Below are 8,730 nucleotides of genomic sequence, written 5' to 3' on the forward strand. Positions count from 1 at the left end.
CTTTTCCATGTGAATGTTGAATGGTCGTTCTTGTTTTAGTATTCACGCATGTATATTCACCATATTTTACAAGGTTCCTGGTAAAAGTTGCAGGCTGTATTTAAAGTTATATTTTAATGTAACTGCTTAGGTTTTTTATGAATTGTTAAATATTTCAGTATTATATAGAAAAAAATAGATTTCTAAGTTCAGAATGGACAAAGAAAGTATATTCTTTTTTTTTTTTTTTCATAACAAGCTAGAAAAATGTTTCCCTTTCCCCCAGGTCTCATTCTGTTTCCTTTCCATTTTATTACCAAGGCAGAACAATAATTTGTGGATAAGAGCAAGCACCTGGAAATATCTCAGGTCTAATATTAAAATCAAGGCTAAACATTTGAATGTGACCCTAAGAGTTTAACAAAATTGTTATTCATTGAATGTGGCTCTCAGAAATGACAAGTGAACAAATATAGTGCTTATTTTAAAAACTGTTTTAGCGTCCACTGATTAGACTAACTTGAAAAATAGACACTCTCGTGCCCCCCCCTTTTTTTTTTTACAAAGTAAATCTATTTTATCAACATTAAAAAATAAGCAATCTTTTTTAAAAGATGGAGACTGTAGTTTTCATTGAGGACCAATTTTTTTCTATTAACCAGAAAACTTTTATAATTACCTTACCAACCAGTTGTGAGAATCAGGCAGCCTCTAGTTCACAAACACCTGGTTGCTATTTAGTCATTGTTTAAAAACAGTAATGCCCACTTGGGCCTCTCCTCTCTGGCATGCCTGAGCAGGGAACGCCTAACTCGCAAGCTATGTCTTTGGGGCTCTTCGTTTCCTTTTCCTCCTTGGCATCGCCATGGAAGGACCCTTGAACTTCTCACCTGTCTGTTTCACTCGCTGACCATCTTCCCGTGGCTCACTTCCTTCCCGTTCCCCATCACGGCGGAGGTAGCACCATGGGGCTCCGGAGAACTGGTTCTGGGGCCCAAACATTCTTCACCAGGCCAGGCCATTTTGCCTGCATTGTTTAGAGCTCTTTATGTTGCAAGAAACAGAAAACCCAATCCAAACTGACAAACATTAAAGGGAATGTATTGACTTAGTAGCTGAAAAGTCCAGGGTTCTGACCAGTTTAAGGGAAGCTTAAAAGTTCCCAGTACGTTCCCAGGGCTCAGGTCTCTCCACCTCCAGCCTAGAGAGGCTGGCTTCTCTGGGGCTGTCTTCTAAGTCAGGCTCCACAGGGTTCTGGTTACCCCCCTACCGCCATCACCAGCACCACCAGCACCAGCACCTCCAGCATTTCTTTTCTTCTTATCAACATGATACCACACTTCCAGACCTCCGAGTCTCCTGTCACTCACTCAGCGGCAAGAGAGCTTCCATTCTAAGGAGAGAAAACTGTGTGTGTATGTGTGTGCGTGCGTGTGTGTGTGTGCGTGCGCGCGCGTGCACGTATTCTTTCTCTTTTTTTTCTTTTTGGTTGCTCACACATAGAAGAGGGAAAAGTTATTCCTCAGAATGCCTAGCAAAGGTCATCACTGGCCCTGGTTGGTTAGTGTGCCCATCCCTGAGCCAATCACAATGGCCACTGGTGAAGTTGGGTGATATACATTGATCTTAAGGCAATCAAGCCACATGCAGGGGACTGGTAGTGGGGTTCATTCCAACTAAACCTGCATCGCTTGGGAATTAGGGAAGCAGTGAGTCCACAGAGAAAATCCGAAGTGTTATTTACCATGACAGGGTACCTAAATGCCCAGCAGCACAGTTATTAGATGTACTCAGTTCTACTGATTTGTTTAGAAAACAGCTTTCTATGGTGTCACATGGGTCAGGCTCACAGCCAGACAAAGCACTATGGGTACGAAGTGCCTTGATTTGTTTAAATGTCCTTTATGGTGTTAAAATTAGCCTAGTGTAATAATTTTCAACTTAAGAGTTCAACTTTTTTTGTAAATTTGGAACTGCCTGAGAGGCAATGGTTAGAGTCAATGATGATTCTTGAAATGAAATCAAGACAAACACATCAAACAGTGTTATCTGTAATCTCTGGAAAAGGAGTTGGCTAATTAAAGAATTTTCCTGATAATAGTAATTCCTATAACATTAAAAACACTTTAATTTATTTGAATATAAACTATTGGATTATTTCCTTACCCACCATCTGGATTGATAGCTGTTTTGTTTTTGCTTTAAAAAAAAATGACAATAGTTATACTAAGAATAACAATGGATTTTTACTACATAAACTAGTAGCCCATTGCGCAATATTGCGCAGTAGGCTGCCCACTGCTTCCGCGGGAGCTGGCAGGAACCGCAGTGCACCGCCCGGAGCTGCGCTGCTTCCACCGGAGGCAGGAGGGAGTCACGCCACTTCTGCTGGAGCATGGAGGGACTCGTGCAGATTCCGTGAGAGGCGGAAGGGACCCGCACTGCTTCTGCGGGAGGCAGGCCTGCCATCTCCTCTCCGGGCCTGCGCTCAGCTGTGGAGGCTGCAGGCCAGCCCCCTGTCCCTGTCCCTGTCCCTGTCCCTGTCCCTGTCCATGTGCCGGAGCCGCCTCCAAGCCTTTGCAGGCCCCGGGCGGGAGCGAGCCGCCTCCAAGACTTCGCAATCAGGATCACGGGCTACAGGCAAGGCGGCTCCTGGGTCCCAGGGGTGCCGCCTTGCCTGTGGCCCAGCTTTCCGATCGCGATCACCGGCTGGGGTCAGGCGAACGCGCCCCGGTCCTCCACTCCAGGGCCCTGCCACCCCGCCTCTTGCCTGCCACCTGGGTTTCCGATCACCGTTCTTCCGTCCTACCCCTTTCGCCTCCCATCATTGCGCCTACATATGCAAATTAACTGCCATCTTTCTTGGCAGTTAATTTGCATATCACCCTGATTAGCCGATGGGAAGTGTAGCGAAGGTACGGTCATTTACCCTGTTTGTCTTTTATTAGATAGGATTAGATGCCATGACCCTATTGTAAAGCTTTTGTATCCATGTGATATTCACAGTTAATATTTTAGAACACACTTTAATTTTCTGAAGAGCTGTCAGTACTCATATGTTTGGTTTTACTTAGTTTAAAATGTGGACCAGAAAAGCTTGGCATTAAAATATTTATTTGTGCAGTTTGGTGAGATGTTGGTACTTTTACATCATCTCCCAAAGGCCGTCTTAGAGTGAGGAATGAAACCAAGCATTTGGAGGCAGTTAGTTAGTTATCCGGAACATTATAATCCACTTAGCTGACTTGAGAGGGAAAAAATTCAAATCCTATCCCCAGGAACCATGAATACTCCTCAAGACAAGCCTTCCCTAAGGAGAGTTGGCTAAGATGCTGTGATTTTTTTAAAAATTTCAGTTTCACTGTAGACCAGATGTGATAAATCATTGCATTTCTTGGAGTGGGATGACAAGGTCAGCTGAGAAGGACAAATGCATGTGGCACAGCATCAAAGGGACACAGGCACACCAAGGACTCACTTACTTTTAAAAATAAAATATTAGTGAACATTCAGGTAGTACTCACTATGTCCCAGAGATTGTTCTAAATAAAGCATAGATGCCTAAAGACATTGAATCTTCACAGTAGCCTCTCAAAGTAGGTACCATGATTGTGGTCCTCATTTCCCATCTGAGGAAACAGACACAGTAATAGTGATTTAATAACTAGCCCAACATTGCAAAGAACGGACTGGCTTCAGAGTCTGTGCCCTTGACTAGCATTATCATTCTTGTGTTTCACAGCATAGGACGGTCAGTACACTGAGTTTACAGTGTATCATTTAAAGAGTTTGGGGGGATTTGTACATGTAATGAAAATTACAGGATGTTCATGACTTCATGGTTTGGTTACATAATTTGGTTGAGGAGCAGGAGTAAAGTGATGGGAGAATGGAGATCTTCGAATTCTTCATGAAATATAATGGAAGTACAGTGGGGCCTTGACTTACGAGTTTAATTCGTTCTGAGACCGAGCTCGTTAACTCAAATTACTCTATCAACTCAATGCAAAAAATCAGCCGAGAGACAGCTGGTATCTCAAAAAACTCATTAGTCGGGACACTCGTAAGTCAAGGCCCCACTGTACATCGTCTCTTGATTTCTAAGTGATTTCAACTGCCTGCTATTTGAGATCCCAGGGCGGCTCACAGTTGGATTCTGCAAGAGCCTAACAACCATTCCAAAAGGAAATAAGTAGGGGTATAGATCAAGCTAATTTAGTGTGACATTAAATAAATACTTACATCCTTTCTATTGTAGTGCTTACAGCCAATTGTTACATAAGGTGTTATTTTTAATAGATGGGTGAAATTCACCATTGGCAACGGTTTACATTCGCATCCAAAAAGAAACCACTAGAGATGGTTTGCACGATTAAAAACTCCTGAAACGAAGTCATGCTGAGGAAAAGCAGCCTCCCCCACTGCCTGTAAAGAGAGAGTAATAATGAATGTGGACCAGATCAGCGCAAGCTGAAGTCTCATATGTGACTTTTTAATTGGCAGAATAAGTGAAAGCATCTGAGTCGTGTGAGAACTGGACAAGCAGAAAGAGGGGTGGATCCAGGGCTGTCTGTTTTCCTTGGTCACACTGCCAATCTGAACCCTCAGGGTGTTTCACCTCCATGGAAGCCAACAGCCTTTCCTTATGCGGATTAGTAACAACCAAGCACCCGGGACCATGGCCCACATCTACCCAGCCATGTTCACCCAAGAAAAAGGAAGGGTGACCCCTTGCAGCTCCTAAGTATTCTTTGATTAAAAAGAGAGGAAGGTCACCAAATTTAACTCTGAGCATTTAAACATACCTTGGACTCTTCCTAACCAAGGAAAGGTGTACATATACAAAATGTAAGTCAGTGATTGCCTATATATTTCTAGTATATAATCCTTATGTTTCTTTAAATTGTTTAAATCTTTATTATTGAGAGTATTACAGATGTCCCCCGTTGACCCCCTCCATCCAGTTCTTGCCCCCCACCCCAGGCCTCCACTACACTATTGTCTGTGTTCATGGGTTATGCATATATGCGTAGAAATTCTTTGGTTAATCTCTTCTCACCCCACCTCCCCTCTTCCCTCTGAGATACATCAGTCTGTTCCACATCTCTGGATCTATTTTGTCAGTTTATTTTGTTTAGTAGATTCCACATATCAGTGAGATCATGTGATACTAGTCTTTCTCTGATTGGCTTATTTCACTTAACATAATACTCTCCAGGTCCCTCCATGCTGTCTCAAAGGGTAAGAGATACTTCTTTTTTTACAGCTGCATAGTATTCCATTGTGTAAATGTGCCACAGCTTTTTTATTCACTCATCTACTGATGGGCACTTGGGCTGTTTCCATATCTTAGCTATTGTGAATAGTGCTGCTATGAACATAGGGGTGCATATATTCTTTCTGATTGTTGTTTTGGGATTCTTGGGCTATATTCCTAGAAGTAGGATCTCTGGGTCAAATGGCAGTTCCATTTTTAATTTTTTGAGGAAACTCTATACTGCTTCCATAGTGGTTATACACCAGTCTGCATTTCCAGTAGCAGTGTACTAGGGTTCCCTTTTCTCCACTTCCTTGCCAGCATTTATTTGTTGATTTGTTGATGGTAGCGATTCTGACAGGCATGAGGTGATACCTCATTGCCATTTTAATTTGCATCTCTCTGATAATTAGTGACTTTGAGCATCTTTTTGTATGTCTCTTGGCCTTCAGTATGTCCAATTTGAAGAAGTGTCTATTTAGGTCCTTTGCCCATGTTTTTTTTTTTTATTGGACTGTCTTCCTTTTGTTAAGTTTTGAGTTCTTTATATATTTTGGAAGTTAATCCCTTTTCAGATGTATCATTGCCAAATATGTCCTCCCATACAATGGGGTCACTTTTCATTTGCTTTTAAATCTCCCCTCTGCTCAGGGATTTCTGTTCTTGTCAAATAAAGCAAACAGTACTTCTCTCATCATACTCCCAAACCACAGGGGCCTGCAGAAGTCAGTTTCCAAATTGACCCTTTTATTCCACTGGTGACACATAAGGCTCAGACTTCGCAGGGAATTCACCAGCAGCAGTCCTGAGCTCTCTCACCTGATCATGTCACATACAAGCAGGAGTAGCAGCACGTGGACGAGCAGGACTGCATTTGAATGCATGATGCATTGCTAAAAATGTATTTGGAAGTCAAACATGAATTTCAAATAACAGACTGACTGTTATGTGTTGATCCCCAAAAGCAAAAGAAGTTTCAAAATTCCAATTCGATTCCTCTCTTGCCCAGACAACGTTGCTCATAACAAGAACCTTCACAGGCCCTCCAAGCAAGAAGCAGATGCTGGTGTACAAGGGGGTGCCTGCCGAGTCCCAGCATCTCCTTTGACCTGATGGCTGTCCCACCCGCCCCTGGGCAGGAGTTGGTTGGACAGGGAGATGACTGAGTACAGGAATTAATGTATATTGTCTGTCCTGGGCCTCCCAGACTGAGGTTGCAGCAGAGTGCATGCTCCATTATGAGGCTCCCCAACTGGCTGTGGCCACAGGAAGTCATCAGAAAACGCTCCTGCCCCTGGCTGAAGCCACTTTCACCTGCAGGTGGGCCGGCAAGTAGAACCTTATGACCATGTCAGCTGCCTGGAGATACCCAATAGCTTGAATTCTGCATCTGAAAGGCAGATTGAGTGAAAGGGGAGGTGGCATATATTCTGAGGTGTGGAGGTCAAGGGGAACCTTAGGTGAATATAGCTGCATCCTCTCCTAGAACCTTAGTGCCCTGGTCATTTAATGGTTCCATCATTCAGGCTTGGTATTTAGTCCCTTTGGGTTGCTATAACAAAACACCGTAGACGGGGTGGCTTAGAAACAACAGAAATTTATTCTTCGCAGTTCTGGAGACAGGAACGTCCAAGGTCAAAGTGTCAGCAGATTCTGTGTCTGACAAGGGCCTGCCTCCTTGTTCACAGATGGCCAGCTTCTCTCTCTGCCCTCACACGGCAGAAGGGGCCAGGGAGCTCTCTAGGGTTGAGTATGTAAGGACACTAAACCCACTCATGAGGGCTCTGCCCTCATGACCTAATCGCCTCTCAAAGGCCCCACCGCCTAATACCATCACATTGAGGGTTAGGTTTCAACATACGAATTTTGGGGGAACACATTCTGACCATAGCACTTGGTCTGATGGGATTGCGAAGTTAGAGGCTGACAACTTTTCTCTTGGGCTAAAACATCACTAGTTTGCGAGAGGCACAGTCAACGATAACAGAAATATGAGCAGTTGTACCTAATGAGTGCCAGGCACTTGAGTCACCACACACAGTATTATCCCTACTTCACAGGTGAGGACGTTGACTTTCTCAAGGTCCTCATGTAGCGGACAGTGGAATGGAGAGACGCTCAGACAGGTCTGCACGCCTAACCAGTATCCCACACTGTCTCACTGCACAATTCTCTCTTCTTTAAAATCTTAGGCCCCTTTTCTATCAAGTGAAACAAATATGGACTGATTGTATGCCACATTAGGAGCTTGCCGGTTCATTTCATAAATCAGTTTTCCCTAACAAAGGGGATCATCTTTCAGCAATTGAGCCTCAACTTGCTGAGTCACTGCACCCCAGTGCTAGGCATAATTTATGCAGAGCTGAACAGTGAGCTCAGTAATGGCAGCAAGTTGTACCCCAGAACTATCTGTGCTTGTGGGGAGGGGGTGTCTTCCCTGGGTTAAGTTTGCTTAGAAACAGCCCATGAACCCAACTCAAGAGAAACCTCTTCTGTCTCTAACAGAAAGGCTGGCCAATCCCTTTTGCTTTCTGGGCGCTCCTAGAAGTGTGCCCTCCAGGAGTCTGGCCCTCGCTGGCCTGGAGGAAGGCTCTGACGGGGAAGCCTCTGAGATCGCTGGGCAGGCTTTCCTCATGCTGCCCACTCTCCTTCAAGCTGCCCAGTAACCAGCAGGCATTCCCAAGCCACCAGGCCTCTCTGCTTTTCACTCTAACCCAGGGGTCCTCAAACTTTTTAAACAGGGGCCAGTTCACTGTCCCTCAGACTGTTGGAGGGCCGGACTATAGTTTAAAAAAAAACTATGAACAAATTCCTATGCACACTGCACATATCTTATTTTGAAATAAAAAAACAAAACGTGAACAAATACAGTACTTGTATTTGCATGTGGCCCGCGGGCCGTAGTTTGAGGATCCCTGAACCTCAAAACAGGATGGGGGAAGGGGTGACAAGCAGTAAGAGGACAAGGCCTACTCAAACTGAGGGAGCTTGGAGGGGAATGGAGATTATATAGCCATTGGATTTCACGAAAACCCAAGTCTATGACAGAAAAGTCATCCTGGGAACAGGCAGCAAAATAATTCTTCTAAAGAATATTTAAAAAAGGCAAAATCTGGTAGTTTATTCTACAACTCTTAGTTTGTACTTATTGCTGTCCAAGGCCTAATTGAGAAGTTACGTGGCAAATCTTTCCCCTGATCGACACAAGCCATTTTTCCTTTTCATATTTTTAAGTGTTTTAAATACATTCTACTTTTAACTGCTATGCTAATTAAACACAGCAATTCCCAATTCTTCCATTTAAAAATGGAGAATGTTAACCAAACTGAATGAAACTATCATTTTTTTGGAGGGAGAGGTCAAATTATTTATGATTTGTATAAATTGTTAGAGTATAAAGTACAATACAGGCTAAATGCATTGAGCTCCATCTGACATAAAATTATAAAATATTAGCTGAGTCATTTCAAAACAAAACAATAAAATATAGGAAG

The sequence above is a fragment of the Myotis nattereri genome, assembly GCF_964212035.1.
Source record: "Myotis nattereri genome assembly, chromosome: 11".
Lineage (NCBI taxonomy): Eukaryota > Metazoa > Chordata > Mammalia > Chiroptera > Vespertilionidae > Myotis > Myotis nattereri.